General features: G+C 39.1%; 1 long non-coding RNA gene across 2 annotated transcripts; it reads left to right on the forward strand.

Moving 5' to 3' along the window:
• Nucleotides 1-265: 265 nt before the first annotated feature.
• On the forward strand, nt 266-10,794 carry LOC126931275 (uncharacterized). 2 transcript variants are annotated; one of them, XR_007717819.1, is made up of 3 exons: nt 266-483; nt 1,121-1,328; nt 10,476-10,794. It is a non-coding gene; the product is annotated as an uncharacterized LOC126931275 (long non-coding RNA). The 2 variants fall into 2 exon arrangements; XR_007717818.1 differs by lacking the exon at nt 10,476-10,794 and adding an exon at nt 6,449-6,783.
• Nucleotides 10,795-17,202: the final 6,408 nt, after the last annotated feature.

Below are 17,202 nucleotides of genomic sequence, written 5' to 3' on the forward strand. Positions count from 1 at the left end.
TAGTTATAAGCAAAAGTTTGAATGTAAGTTATTCAGAGAAAGAATATAGCTGCAATAGAACAGTGTGGGCCTTGCAGAATTTTTTAGTAGAGTGAAAAAAAAAAAAAAAAAAAAAAAGCCTTTTCAAAGCCCAGCACTGGCTACTATGTATTTGACCCACTGTTTCAGCCCACAATTTCAGATGTTGTGCAAACTCTAATAGAATATAACACCACCAAAAGAATAGTGTTCACTTGCTGAACCTTGCCTCTTGCTGATAGCAAAAAAAAATTTAGGCTGAGACTTCAGCTTCAAAAGACAAAACATGTGGGTTGCTTCTTAGCAGGAGTGAATCATACACATTTCAATGGAAAAATGGGAAGTCAGAGGTCATAATTGCTGTGGAATACATCTTAAGGAAGAATCAATATCAAAATGATCATTAAAGGTACCATGGAGTTCACAGGGGCCAGAGCAATAACACTTCAGGATGCTGAAAAAGAGGTGAGAGAGGAAAAGTTTTCCTGTGTGCTGGGTAAATGTGCTTTTATTTTTACCTTTGAATATAAAGCACAGTATTCTAAAATGGCAAAAAGTTATTAATAAAAATTAAAAGGGGTATAAAGATACAAATGTTCTCTTATTGAGTAAGATGGTCTTAATAAGTACTCATTACATAATATTCTGTTCTGAAGAACACACTTTCATGATTGAAGTGGATTTTATATGGAGTATTGGATAGTAAATGGGAGGAATTGGATATATCAGTTGAAACTCATGCTTGGTTGGTTGGTGCTACCATTCACTGAGTTAAGGAAAGACAGGAAAATGAATTGATTCCTGTGAAAGATAAGAGGTTTTGGGGGCATGTTCTGGTTGGGGTATATTGTTTTGTTCATTACCCAATAACCAATGCCCAGCAATGACATGACATCTAGAAGTTTCTAAGTATCTATTTGTTAAATAAATGAATGAATGATGTAAACAGAGCTGTTAAAGGCATAGTTTGAGAGGTTTGGGCTGAAAATGTAGATTTGGGAATCGTTAGTACTGAGGTGATAATTCGTGGGAATTTACAAAGAACACATATAGAGAGAGATTATAAGAGCCGATGATAAACTTTTGAATTTCTCTGTTGCAGGCAACAATTTTTTTCTCTGTAGTCCCTAGAGTTGAACAGACACATTTCAAACCTCATCCAAGTTTAGGACTTTTTGAAAACGTTGGCATTGCAAGTAAGAGAATGTGCTTGGATAAAAATGTTGCCATTAAGAATGGGAGAAGGTGCTTGGAATCTTAGTCTTGTGCATTGAAGAAGGATAAGAAAGAGGAAGAAGTAGAACCATAAGGTAAATATTTTGAGTCTCTATTGATAATGTGTGATTATAGCTTTCACAGCTATCTCATTTAATTGCTGTATCAACAAAGGAAAGTAAGGCAGACATTAAGCTGGTAATCACCATCTAAGACTGTTCTAGGCCGGGCGCAGTGGCTCAAGCCTGTAATCCCAGCACTTTGGGAGGCCGAGACGGGCGGATCACGAGGTCAGGAGATCGAGACCATCCTGGCTAACACGGTGAAACCCCGTCTCTACTGAAAAATACAGCAAAAAACTGGCCGGGCGAGGTGGCGGGCGACTGTAGTCCCAGCTACTCGGGAGGCTGAGGCAGGAGAATGGCATAAACCCGGGAGGCGGAGCTTGCAGTGAGCTGAGATCCGGCCACTGCACTCCAGCCTGGGCGGCAGAACGAGACTCCGTCTCAAAAAAAAAAAAAAAAAAAAAAAAAAAAAAGACTGTTCTAATTGGTCACACTTCTTTTCTGATTGGTATGTGCCTGTGCCTTGCTAATTGATAAATATTTTGAGTTTCACCCTGGGAGGCAGGCATTGGTGACCACATTTAACAAATGAGGGAAATGAGGCACACAGACTGAAAGTCCAAGGTTATAACATTTGTAATTATTTTAGCTGAGATATGAAACTACTGGGCATGTATGTCATCAAGCCAAAAGCAGCCCTTAACTTCTCTCTCTGAGCATTCAATTATTTCTCCCTTCACCAATGGCAGAGAAGAAACTTCTTAATAGAGGGCCAAGAACTCTGTATAAGTAGACAGTGGTCTCTATCAAGTTCACCTCCTAGGCGAGTCTCTTCTTAGTGGGCCAGTGATTGTTCCTAGTTAGAGCTCCCCACAACATATAGGCATTGTTTAGTTCTGTGGAGCCATCTTGTATCCCATCTGGTGCACCCTCTTATGTCAGTCTTTAAGTTACTGAATCTAAAAAGCATGATTAAAACTGGCTTCCGGCCGGGCGCGGTGGCTCAAGCCTGTAATCCCAGCACTTTGGGAGGCCAAGACGGGCGGATCACGAGGTCGGGAGATCGAGACCATCCTGGCTAACACGGTGAAACCCCGTCTCTACTAAAAAAATACAAAAAACTAGCCGGGCGAGGTGGCGGGCGCCTGTAGTCCCAGCTACTCGGGAGGCTGAGGCAGGAGAATGGCGTGAACCCGGGAGGCGGAGCTTGCAGTGAGCTGAGATCCGGCCACTGCACTCCAGCCTGGGCGACAGAGCAAGACTCCGTCTCAAAAAAAAAAAAAAAAAAAACTGGCTTCCTTGTAGTTGCCCTCCAATAGTTATCAAATACATTTTAAACACAGAACTTTCTCACAAATTTATTTTATGTAACCAATATCTACAAAGCTGACTTTTGTTGTCTATCCCCTTTGAAGTCTAGAATTAATAAGTTTTAAATGTGTAGATAATCATGAAAGTAGTGTGTCAGCAAAATGCTGAATAGCATAGTTAAATGGGATCTGGAATTACTCTGATGGGGAATGTTCAGAGACAGAGATGACAGCTACTTAAAGGGACTCATTTAGGTAATTTAAATTGCTTGCATATTGTGTATAAAACATTCTATCTTCTTTAATAATGAGCAACAAGTTGAAAGCCTAATGGAGCAGGCAAGACTAAAGTCCCATTTCTGATGAATCTTTTGATAAATTGGCCCTAAAATTTACATTTTATGTTTCATATTCTTAAAAGTAGATAAGCAGACATTTTTTTGGAATTAGTTTTAACAAAACCATTTTGATTAAAATTTTCTTTGTTGAAACTTAATTTGTAATTAAAGATTTTTTAATAGTTAAAATCGAATAACAGAACACTAGATTTAGAGTCATTTTTCTTTGCAAGAGCTCATAGAGATACCCTTTTAAAAATATTTCACCTGAAAAATCAGCTATAATGGCAATAACAGTATCACAAACACAATTTTAATTAACATAGTATTAATTAACAGCACATAGATTAGAATCTAAGAAAATGTATGCCCATGAGTTTATTTGCAGGTGTATTACTGCAAGTTTATCAATATTTTGGTAGTTTTAATTATTTCAGAGATTTAGAATCTACTCATTAGAGTCTGATGAGCACAGGGACTATTTGGAGAAAGTGTGAGTTATATCCTGAAAATATCTCTAACATCAGTTCCAGTTGTGGCCTATAAATAGTATCAACCTATCTCCCTCCCCTTCCACATCTGATTATTCTGAGGACCAATATATTTTACTAAGTAAATGATTTTATATTTTCTTTCTCCTCTTGAACTTCATCAGTTTAATCCAAGGTCTTATGTTCTCACTCTGCTATCAGAATTACTTCTTTTTCAAATATATTTTGTTTCTGACACTCAGCATTCCATTTCCCATTTTTTGGCCTTTTGAACAGGGGCACCAAATTCCCCTAGCTACAATGATTTTTTTTTCCAGTGGATATTTAGCCAGTCCTGACCAATCAAAGTCCCCCTGCTCTCCACTCCCATCGCTCAGCGCAGCAATTTGTTCAGGGATGAGACTGTCACTGAAATTGGTGCAATCAGACTGAACCTTGGGTTGTGTAGTCTAGTTACAGAGAAGAGGCACTCTCATCCTGCACACAGTAGAACTTGGGAGGATGTGGCCCTGGAGCAGCTGGTAGCTGTCTATCCACTTGAAAGAGCTACGGAAAATAGACACTTTCCTTTTGGATTAGAACTTGAATATAGCTAGAGGTCTCCGGCAGCTTTCTTGCCACCAGGTGGAGCCTGAGCTAAAACCATCATGAAGGATAGCAGAGATGTCAGATAGAACGAGTCCTGGGAACCCAGTGTGAACTCAGTAACTGTTTCATGAAGTTACCCTCATGAAACAATTTTACTTGAGATTTCTGTAGCTTGTGACCAATGGATACTAACTGATCCATCTTTAGTCAAAAGTGCAGACTCCATATCACAATGTTCAAGTCGCTTCACAATGAGCATTTGATTACTCTCTTCAGTGTCATCAGTCACTCTGTTGCACAGCCATAAGGGTTCACTGCCAGACAGGCTGAACGTCTCACCATTTGCCCATCCTTTCATATTTTGCCTTTGTGTACGTGGTAAATTGCCACTCATTTTTTGACCAGCTCAAATATACCTTTTCCAATAATATTTCCTCTAACTCTCCAAGGAGGAATTATCTGTTCTCTTGATTCTCTAAGGATTTTGCTCATATTTTGGTTACTCTATATAGTAAGAAAAATTGTTTCTTTATTACTCTCTCACAACTTTTCCGATACCAAATATGGGTAGGGATTCCCACACCAACCAATTCTCAGCTGACACCTGTAGTGGCCTGCAATTTAACTCACTTCTTACACTAACTACCTGGAGTTATTAGCACAGACCCCACATAAAACTACACTCATTTCTCTCACTAGTCACAAGTCCGGAGCCTCCCGTACTGACAAGCTATTAAACAGGGGTTCTCACAATCCTCTCTTTGGGTTTGATAATTTGCTAGAATGGTTCACAGAACTCAGGAAAACAGTGACTTAATGAAACTGCCATAAAAAAAGCTTAAACAACAGGGTTAAGAGAGCTCCCAAGCTGTTGAACACATAGAGGTACTGTGAGGGTGGCATGCCCAGAGAGGGTATGGAAGCTCCATGAACTCTCCCTACCACATCTTACCCTATGCATCTCTGTCATTTGCCTGTGTCCTTTATAACACAATAGGATATGCATTGTATTGTATTTATGAACTGGAAACTGTGTGTGATTAAAGACACTGGAAGTTACAGGAATGCTATCAGAGTAGCAAGAAGAAAAGTCACTGAGTCTCTAATAATCTGTTGACAGTTTTAGACCTGAGAACATTTTGTGAATTAGGTTAAATGTGCTAACATTTTGAAGAAACTGGAGGATTAACTTTTAAGCTCATTAGATCTGCAAATGGCTAAGAAATAATGCCTAGCTACTAAAAATAGATCAATTTCTTTTTCCCGAAGACTTCAAATGGCATGTTTATTAAGTCTGCACTTAGATTTTTTTCCTTCAATTTTCATTTATGTTTATCTGGTTTTTGCCTTCTTTAAAACATTTCTGAAGTTGCCTGAACACAATGCAGAAATGTTGGCAAATGCACACTCACACCTGTAATTTCCTACCTTTGAAACAAATATTAAAATGGTGTTCATGTTTGATTGAGATACCTCTGGCTGGGGCTCAGAGTATGGCTATTCTCTCCAAATTGTTTCAATTTTTCATAACTAGGAATTTGGAGAAGTTAACAGACCTAAATTTAGGTAATAAGTTGTACTGTTAGGAATGGTAGTAGATTATGTGAATGATGACTTACAAAGGTCACAAGTGAAAATTAAGGGGCCTGTGAAATGAACTTAAACTGAAAGCAGTTTCACAGGGAAATAGATACTGTACATACCACACATTTCTATTTATACTTACAGTTCTACTCATTTAAAATCAATGCCTTCTTTAAAAAAAATAATTGAAAATAGTGTTTATCTAACAAGGTTGCTGGCACAGTACTTTCTAAAGCAAGAATTATTGATTTGTATTATGTATTTAAGTAGTAGGAAAACCTTTAAACTGCAGATTAAGACAGTTTTAACCCAGAATTCTTTTCTCCTGAATTGTACTATTTAGAATAAATTTTAGCTATATTCTCTACGTGTTATGTGAAACAATACTCCACTGGACTAATTCTTTCTTTGGGGGTAGGGGATAGCAAAGGATGTTTAGGCTTGTTTTTTTGGTATCAGCCATATGGGTGCAAATACATAAATTAAAGTCAGGTGTGGTTGGCTGTGGTGACTGATGCCAGTAATCCCAGTGCTTTGGGAGGCTGAGGCAGAAGGATTGCTAGAGGCCAGAAGTTTGAGATATGCCTAGGCAACAAAACTAGACCCTCTGTCTTTACAAAAAAGAAAAAAAAAATAGCTGGTGGCTATGGTATGTGTATGTAGTCCCAGCTACACGGGAGCTAGAGGCTGCAGTGAGTTATTAATATGATTGTGCTACTGTGCTCCAGCTTGGGTGGCAGAGCAAGACTCTGTCTCTAAAATTTATAATAATTAATTTTTTTAAAGTCAGGAACATAATAAGCAGGTTGTTGTGACATCCCTTTTTCCCTTTGGCACAGCTTTCCCACGGACACCCTTCCCTGCTGCTTCCGTCAAAATCTTGGAGTGTGGGAGTCAGGAGTCACTTCTTGGCAGCTTCTCCCTGGGCTGCCAAATCTGCCTCTTTCTGATCAGCCGGAAATGTGGCTTGCTCCTTCTGGAAAGCTGCCAGTATTAATGAACTCGTGTTTGACTTTTATGGTTTTGTTCCTTTACTTGAGACTCAAGACAAATTTGAGATAGTGATCTCCTCTCTTTTTTCCCCTATACGTTTCCCATGCTACACCCATGCCTGTATAATCCAGTTTAGTTTGAAGAGAGAGCATATACGTTTATAACAAAATAGCATATGCATTGTTTTTCCAACAAAAAGGAAAATAAAGGACACAGGCAAATGATGTATACATGTTTATTTTCTTGTTAAATGGATAGGATTTCTAGTTAAGTAGATAAATAAATGATTGCATAAATGTATGAATGAAATAAAGGTTACACAACAATGAAAGTTATGTCAGTAAAAGAACTACAGTACTGATAAATGGTTCTCCCAAATTGCTCTTTTGGTAAGGGAAAAATTTAACCCTAACTGACTGCAGATGTCTCCCTGGAACTCAGCCTTTGACATAGATCCTGAATGAACCACATGATGAGCTTTAAATAGTCTGCTTAAATTGATTAAGATGGTAAGTGTTTGCTGGCTTTTCCGAGAAGATTATAAATTATTTTTAGAAAAACACAGAAATTAGGTTGAGAAAGAGAGAGAGATGCTTCAGTTGGGCAAAGCTCTTTGGAGAAGTACATTAGAAAAATATATGTGATGAGGCCCATCTTCCCTGTGTGACTACAACAGTGGTTATATCTGGATAGCATAATTTCACATAGGTTTATTTTCTTCCTTTTTGTTTTCATATTTTATTAGATTTCTATGTTTTGCTTTTGCAATCAATGAAAAATAAAATTGAAATAAATATCTGCTGTTTGGTAAATAGTTATGAACAAAGATCTCATGGTTAAGAAATCCTTAGTTTCAACTACAGAAATGACAATAGACAGGGTTAAGAAGAAAAAAATTTGGAGTATTTGACTTGAATAAGTAACATTTACTTTTGATATAAATTAAGTATAAATTACTAAAGTAAATCATTTCCCATTTACTTATGACTCTAGGAGATAAAGGTTTAGGGCAGAGTTTCCCAAATATATGTTCAATAGATTATTAATATTCTGAAAGTTTGCTAGTAGGCATTCCTTAAAACCAGGGTTCTATAATCAAACGAGTTTTAGAAACTGGAACTTAATTGAACTTAAACAAAACCAAACAGGCTTATTTTACAGCTAGGTTCTGAGAGCCATTTCATGTAATAATATGCCTTATGATTCTCCAGGAGGAGATACGATGTGTAATGTTCCCTAAAGCTCTTTCACTAAGAACTTGTCTTACCCAGAATTTTCATTAACACATGGCAAAATACAAGTTGTGGAAAAAAATATAATGGAAGGTTTCTGCCGCTGCATTCATGTAGGACCTAATCCTGTGCAATGGTTGCTTGTTTCCAATTTTGCTTTCACATGGTTTTGGTTCACTTTTTACCATTTCTTCACATACTCAAGCATAAAATTATTTTTCCTGTTTTCCATTTATATCTGGGAGGAAGAAACAAGATACTTTTTAACTTTTTTACAGATAGTGTATGTTGTTATGAATTGTACTTTCTCATAAGACGACACACCCAGAGAGTTTGTTTTTTTCTTTTTTTTCTGAGATGGAGTTTCGCTCTTGTTGCCCAGGCTGGAGTGCAATGGTGCAATCTCGGCTTACTCCAACCTCTGCCTCCCGGGTTCAAGCAATCCTCCCACCTTAGCTTCCTATGTAGCTGGGATTACAGGCATGCACCACCACACCCGGCTAATTTTTTTGTATTTTAAGTAGACACGGGGTTGCTCCATGTTGGTCAGTCTGGTCTCAAACTTCTGACCTCAGGTGAACTGCCCACCTTGGCCTCCACAAGTACTGGGATTACAGGCATAAGCCACTGCACCTGGCCCACTTATTATCATATGATAACCATAAAGAAGACTTTAATGGATACCTGTGTAAGCACCAGATCTTAGAAACAAAACATTACAGTCGAGGTGAATTCTCTAGTCCTCTCCTGATTCTCACCCATTAAATCCAAAAGTTGGCATCTGTTGAATTTGAATACTTTAAATACATATCTTTATATTTCTAAGACATGAATGAATGGTATGGGTGGTATTTAAGGCTTACAATGAATTAAACCTTAATTATAATGACATGTCTTATAAATTATAATGACTTATAAATTATTTATTATCAATATTCCATTGGTTCCTGAGAAACATCTCTTTTCCAATGTTTGAATATTCTTTTATACATGTTTATGATATATGAATATATGCTTTTATCCTATTCATTGTTTCCACAGACCTATCAACTACTGAGAGGAATGTTTTAAAATCCATGTCCATGTGCAGAAACTTTCTTCATTTTGAATTAGTGTTGTCAGCTGCTTCTTGTAATTCTTTTTTGTCATTTAAAATCCATATTAAGTGTAATCTGTATGATTTAAAATTTTAAATTAGCTGTGTTTCCATTTATCTTCAGTAATTTTTTTCAAGTCTATTATGTTTGATAGTAGACTATATATAGCTATATCTGATTGTTACAGATCTTAATTTTTAATATTTCTGATTCTTTAAAACGTCTCTTACAGAGTATAGTGAAAATATTTTTAATCCAATATGAAAATACCTATTTTTAACTGATAAATTTACTTAATATTTACTGTGTTTATCAATATACTTGCATTTAATACTACTAAATCTAGCTTTCAATATATATACTGCTTTTTCTTCTTCCTTTTTAATATTAGAGTACCTTATTTGAAATGCTTGAGATATTTATATATGTGTTGTTATACTGGTTTGTAAGTTATACCTTGATTTTTAATCAATAGCCATAAACATTTAACATGCATATTTAACTGTCTAAAGTAAATTAATATTCCTAAGCTGCTTCTGAGCAATTTAGTAATTTTTTTTTTACCCCCAACAACTTTTTCAGTTTACATATTACTGTTTCCCAGTCTTTTCATTGTACCAGAACAATTTTGGTTTTAGCCCCCAAATTATTACTACCATTGCATTATACAGTTATCACTTATTTAGATTCATCCACATATTTATGATTTTCTTAGGTCATCAATCTAGGTTGTCTTCTGTATTTTATTATTTCTGTTGACAGGCTACTTAAATTTATTTGTTTCTGTGATGGGTCTAGAGATTGACAGAGTAAAAACTAATTATTGGGTTTCTAAGTCATCTTATACTCAGGAAACTTCAGCTTAGTGCTCAAGCCTCCTCCTATCACAGACAAATCACTGCCATGCCATCCTCTAAAACTCTAAGAATTTAAAAGTGATTTAACTCCAAAAGTAGTGGATAATTTTGTTACTAGCTCTTCCCACCTTCACCTCTACCTCTTGCCTCCCATTCATGACTCCCATTCATGACTCCCCCATTCCTTCATTGACAATGTCAGATACAAAAGAAGTTCCTCTTCAAAGGTTTGCTTGTTCAGCACCCTTGTTCTTTGTTCCCTACTTCTAAGGCCAAACAAACTTCCTTATCCTTTGTGCCTGTCTTAGTTTCAGTAAACAACCTTCCCTCTGGTTCTTATCTACAGAGATGACATCTGCTACCCACTGTATAAATTACTCCTACTGTTGCAACAGCTCTTCCCACCAAAAATGCCTTTCCCACCAGTGTAACCACCTTCCTGCACATTTCAAGTTAGCCAATGGAGTTCAGCTTAGATTGTGCAGTTCAACTCCAGCCAGTGGAGGCAGGACAGAGGGACAAGCTGCATTAGGGATAAAAATCCCTTCCCTCCTTTGTTCGGTGTGCTCTCATCATGACCAGACTTGTGAGCAGCACTCTTCTGCAGCAGTAAATTTTGCCTTGCTAAGAAATCCTTTAACTGCTTGTTCTTTTTGTGACTCCAAGCTTTACTTCCAACAATTCTAGGGGTTTGTCTGGTCACCTCTTGGGAAATGACACATCACACTGCCTCACTGCTTTGGCCTCAGGGGCTGGAGATCAAGACCTACCCATTGTGATGAATAAATCTGGGCTCTCAGCAATGCAGCGAGAAAAAGGTTTGCCTATCAACACTGTGGCAACCAGGTAATTCTGTGCACAGACCAAGGTAAGAAACTTTGCAGGGGCAAAAAAGTATCTCCTTGGTGGTTGGGGTATCTTGGAGGTTGAAAGTGCGTGAATGGTAACAAGCGCTACTGCTGTGCAAAGTGAGTGAGTCCAATCTGCAGTTCCATGGTCACCTTATACGGCTTAGTGTAGCCCTTCAGGGGTCCTGTCAGGGGTTTATACTGGCCTGCTAATGCTAAGAGGAGCCTGAAATATTCCCTCTGGGGAAGTGACCAGAGAGGATGAAGCAAAAGAAGAATGCAAGGAACCTGCAGCAGGTGGGGTTAAACCTCTAGAGGAGGGAAGGCAAGAAATCTCTTGTATGAGGGATTGACCTTAACCAGTACCCAAGATTGGAAATACCCCAAGTAAGGCAGGGAGTAAGAAGGATAGAGCTAACAACAATCATATTCCCCTTGATAGTCCCCTAGGTCTCATGTTAAAATATCTGAAAGGGGGGTGTGCCCAAGATGGCTGAATAGGAAGAGCTCCAGCCTCCAGCTCCCAGCGTGAGTGACACAGAGGACGGGTGATTTCTGCATTTTCAACTGAGGTACTGGGTTCATCTCACTGGGGCATGTCGGACAGTTGGTGCTGGTCCGAGGGTGCAGCCTGACCAGCAAGAGCTGAAGCAGGGCAAAGCATTGCCTCACCTGGAAAGCACAAGGGGGAAGGGAATTCCTTTTCCTAGCCAAAGGAAAGTGAGACACACAACACCTAGAAAATCGGGTAACTCCCACCCTAATACTGCACTTTACCAAGGGTCTTAGCAAATGACATACCAGGAGATTATATCCCACACCTGGCCCAGAGGGTCCCACACCCAAGGAGCCTCCCTCATTGCTAGCACAGCAGTCTGAGATCTAACTGCAAGGCAGCAGTGAGGCTGGGGGAGGGGCGCCCGCCATTGCTGAGGCTTAAGTAGGTAAACAGAGCTGCTGGGAAGCTCGAAGTGGGTGGAGCCCACTACAGCTCAAGGAGGCCTGCCTGCCTCTATAGACTCCACCTCTGGGGACAGGGCATAGCTAAACAAAAAGCGGCAGAAACTTCGGCAGAGGAAAATGTCCCTGTCTGATAGCTCTGAAAAGAGCAGTGGATCCCCCAGCATGGAAATTGAGATCTGAGAATGGACAGACTGCCTGCTCAAGTGGGTCCCTGACCCCTGAGTAGCCTAACTGGGAGACATCCCCCACTAGGGGCATACCGACACCCCACCCCTCACACGGCTGGGTACACCCCTGAGACGAAGCTTCCAGAGCAAGAATCAGACAGCAACACTCACTGTTCAGCAATATTCTATCTTCTGCAGCCTCTGCTGCTGATACCCAGGCAAACAAGGTCAGGAGTGGACCTCAAGAAAATTCCAACAGACTTACAGCTGAGGGTCCTGACTGTTAGAAGGAAAACTAACAAACAGAAAGGACACCCACAACAAAACCCCATCAGTACATCACCATCATCAAAGACCAAAGGCAGATAAAACCACAAAGATGGGGGAAAAAGCAATGCAGAAAAGCTGGAAATTCAAAAAATCAGAGCACATCTCCCCCTCCAAAGGAACACAGCTCATCAGCAGCAACGGAACAAAGCTGGATGGAGAATGAATGACGAGTTGAGAGAAGAAGGCTTTTCAGTCCATCAAACTTCTCAGAGCTAAAGGAGGAACTACGTACCCAGTGCAAAGAAACTAAAAACCTTGAAAAAAGAATGGATGAATGGATAACTAGAATAATCAATGCAGAGAAGACCTTAAAAGAACTGATAGAGATGAAAACCATGACATGAGAACTACGTGACAAATGCACAAGCTTCAGTAACCGACTAGATCAACTGGAAGAAAGATTATCAATGATTGAACATCAAATGAATGAAATGAAGTGAGAAGAGAAGTGTAGAGAAAAAAGAGTAAAAAGACATGAACAAAGCCTCCAAGAAATATGGGATTATGTGAAAAGACCAAATCTACGTCTGATTGGGGTGCCTGAAAGTGACGGGGAAAATGGAACCAAGTTGGAAAACACTCTGCAGGATATCATCCAGGAGAACTTCCCCAACCTAGTAAGGCAGGCCAACATTCAAATTCAGGAAACACAGAGAACGCCACAGAGACACTCCTCGAGAAGAGCAACTCCAAGTTACACAATTGTCAAATTCACCAAAGTTGAAATGAAGGAAAAACTGTTAAGGATAGCCAGAGAGAAAGGTTGGGTTACCCACAAAGGGAAGCCCATCAGACTAACAGCAGATCTCTTGGCAGAAACTCTACAAGCCAGAAGAGAGTGGGGGCCAATATTCAACATTCTTAAAGAAAAGAATTTTCAACCCAGAATTTCATATCCAGCCAAACTAAGTTTCATAAGTGAAGGACAAATAAAATCCTTTACAGACAAGCAAATGCTTAGAGATTTTGTCAACACCCAGGCCTGCCCTACAAGAGATCCTGAAGGAAGCACTAAACATGGAAAGGAACAACAGGTACCAGCCATTACAAAAGCATGCCAAAATGTAAAGACCACTGATGCTAGGAAGAAACTGCATCAACTAACGTGCAAAATAAACAGCTAATATCATAATGGCAGGATCAAGTTCACACATAACAATATTAACCTTAAATGTAAATGGACTAAATGGTCCAATTAAAAGACACAGACTGGCAAATTGGATAGAGTCAAGACCTATCAGTTTGCTGTATTCAGGAGACCCATCTCACAGGCAGAGACACACATAGGCTCAAAATAAAGGGATGGAGGAAGATCTACCAAGCAAATAGAAAACAAAAAAAGGAGGGGTTGCATTCGTAGTCTCTGATAAAACAGACTTCAAACCATCAAAGATCAAAAGAGACAAAGAAGGCCATTACATAATGGTAAAGGAATCAATTCATCAGAAAGAGCTAACTATCCTAAATATATATGCACCCAATACAGGAGCACCCAGATTCATAAAGCATGTCCTTAGAGACTTACAAAGAGACTTAGACTCCCATATGATAATAATGGGAGACTTCAACACCCCACTGTCAACATTAGACAGAACAACGAGACAGAAAGTTAACAAGGATATCCAGGACTTGAACTCAACTCTGCACCAAGCAGACCTAATAGACATCTACAGAACTCTCCACCCCAAAGCAACAGAATATACATTCTTCTCAGTACCACATATTTGAAGAATCAAATAGATGCAATAAAAAATGATAAAGGGGATATCACCACCGACCCCACAGAAATACAAACTACCATCAGAGAATAAACACCTCTACACAAACAAACTAGAAAACCTAGAAGAAATGGATAATTTCCTGGGCACTTATACTCTCCCAAGACTAAACCAGGAAGAAGTTGAATCCCTGAATAGACAAATAGCAGGCTCTGAAATTGAGGCAATAATTAATAGCCTACCAACTAAAAAAAAGTCCAGGACCAGACGAATTCACAGCCAAATTCTACCAGAGGTAAAAGGAGGAGCTGGTATCATTCCTTCTGAAACTATTCTACTCAATAGAAAAAGAGGGAATCCTCCCTAACTCATTTTATGAGGCCAACATCATCCTGATACCAAAGCCTGGCAGAGACATAACAAAAAAAGAATTTTAGACCAATATCCCTGATGAACATCGATGCAAAAATCCTCAAAAAAATACTGGCAAACTGAATCCAGCAGCACATCAAAAAGCTTATCCACCATGATCAAGTGGGCTTCATCCCTGGGAGGTAAGACTGGTTCAACATATGCAATTCAATAAACATAATCCAGCATATAAACAGAACCAAAGACAAAAACCACATGATTATCTCAATAGATGCAGAAAAGGCCTCTGACAAAATTCAACAGCCCTTCATGCTAACAACTCTCAATAAATTCAGTATTGATGGGACATATCTCAAAATAATAAGAGCTATTTATGACAAACCCACAATCAGTATCATACTGAATGGGCAAAAACTGGAAGCATTCCCTTTGAAAACTGGCACAAGACAGGGATGCCCTTTCTCACCACTCCTATTCAACATAGTGTTGGAATTTCTGATCAGGGCAATCAGGCAGGAAAAGATATAAAGGGTATTTAGTTAGGAAAAGAGGAAGTCAATTGTCCCTGTTTGCAGATGACATGATTGTATATTTAGAAAACCCCATTGTCACAGCCCAAAACCTCCTTAAGCTGATAAGCAACTTCAGCAAAGTCTCAGGATACAAAATCAATGTGCAATAATCACAAGCATTCTTATACACCAGTCACAGACAAAGAGCCAAATCATGAATGAACTCCCATTCACAATAGCTTCAAGGAGAATACCTAGGAATCCAACTTACAAGGGATGTGAAGGACCTCTTCAAGGAGAACAACAAACCACTGCTCAGTGAAATAAAAGAGGACCCAAACAAATGGAAGAGCATACCATGCTCATGGATAGGAAGAATCAATATCATGAAAATGGCCATACTGACCTAGGTAATTTATAGATTCAATGCCATCCCCATTAAGCTACCAATGACTTTCTTCACAGAATTGGAAACAACTACTTTAAAGTTCATATGGAACCAAAAAAGACCCAGCATTGCCAAGACAATTCTAAGCCAAAAGAACAAAGCTGGAGGCATCACGCTGCCTGACTTCAAACTATACTACAAGGCTACAGTACCAAAACAGCATGGTACTGGTACCAAAACAGAGATATAGACCAATGGAACAGAACAGAGCCCTCATAAATAATACTACACATCTACAACCATCTGATCTTTGACAAACCTGACAAAAACAAGCAATGGGGAAAGGATTCCCTATTTAATAAATGGTGCTGGGAAAACTGGCTAGCCATAAGTAGAAAGCTGAAACTGGATCCCTTCCTTACAACTTATACAAAAATTAATTCAAGATGGATTAAAGACTTAAATGTTAGACCTAAAACCATAAAAACCCTAGAAGAAAACCTAGGCAATACCATTCTGCACATAGGCATGGGCAAGGACTTCATGACTAAAACACCAAAAGCAATGGTAACAAAAGCCAAAATTGACAAATGGGATCTCATTAAACTAAAGAGCTTCTGCACAGCAAAAGAAACTACCATCAGAGTGAACAGGCAACCTACAGAATGGGAGAAAATTTTTGCAATCTACCCATCTAACAAAGGGCTATTATCCAGAATCTACGAGTAACTTAAACAAATTTACAAGAAAAAATCAACCCCATCAAAAAGTGGGCAAAGGATATGAACAGACACTTCTCAAAAGACATTTATGCAGTCAACAGACACATGAAAAAATGCTCATAATCACTCACCATCAGAGAAATGCAAATCAAAACCACAGTGAGATACCATATCACATGAGTTAGAATGGCAATCATTAAAAAGTCAGAAAACAACAGGTGCTGGAGAGGATGTGGAGAAATAGGAACACATTTATACTGTTGGTGGGATTGTAAACTAGTTCAACCATTGTAGAAAACAGTGTGGCGATTCCTCAAGGATCTAGAACTAGAAATACCATTTGACCCAGGCATCCCATTACTGAGTATATACCCAAAGGATTATAAGTCATGCTGCTATAAAGACACATGCGCACGTATGTTTATTGCGACACTATTCGCAATAGCAAAGACTTGGAATCAACCCAAATGTCCATCAGTGACAGACTGGATTAAGAAAATGTGGCACATATACACCATGGAATACTATGCAGCCAAAAAAAGGATGAGTTAGTGTCCTTTGTAGGGACATGGATGCAGCTGGAAACCACCATTCTCAGTAAACTATCACAAGGACAAAAAACCAAACACTGCATGTTCTCACTCTAGGTGGGAATTGAACAATGAGAACACTTGGACTCAGGAAGGGGAACATCACACACCGGGTCCTATTGTGTGGAGGGGGTCGGGGAGAGGGATAGCATTAGGAGATATACCTAATGTAAATGATGAGTTAATGGGTGCAGCACACCAACATGGCACATGTATACATATGTAAAACCTGCATGTTGTGTACATGTACCCTAGAACTTAAAGTACTAAACATAAGAAAAAGCAAAAAATAATAAAGTATTGCTGTTTTATTGGGACTCAAGGACCCATCCTCAAACCCTCTATTTTCTGGCCAAACTTTGGGTCAAATGAGGATGTAATGTGTCAGCTTTTAGTTCAATATTTAAATAATAAAATTCGGTTTATCAAGAAGAACTGGACAATGTGCTTTGTTGGAAACAGGGACTTGTCCTCCTTTATCCCTTAAAAACAAGGGAAAATTTCAGTTTAACACCTCAAAAGGGAAAGTGAGACAAGCTAGTCCCCATACCTAAAGACCCTAATGCATGAGATCCCATAGACCATATTCCTCTGCTCAGTACCCCACAACCCTTCCCCCCAGGAAGATGCTGCTGCCATAAATCCCATTCCATATCCTTCCACTGCTCACATTGTCCCTCCTCCTTACAACCCCGACTCTTGGGAATTATCTCATGAGGCTGTCCTTTACCCCCCTCCCTAAGAGGACTGTAATGTGAGACAGAGCAATATAAAAAGGATATTCAAAACTTCCCTTGCCCCAGC

Source organism: Macaca thibetana, chromosome 11 (genome assembly GCF_024542745.1).
Source record: "Macaca thibetana thibetana isolate TM-01 chromosome 11, ASM2454274v1, whole genome shotgun sequence".
Taxonomy (NCBI): domain Eukaryota; kingdom Metazoa; phylum Chordata; class Mammalia; order Primates; family Cercopithecidae; genus Macaca; species Macaca thibetana.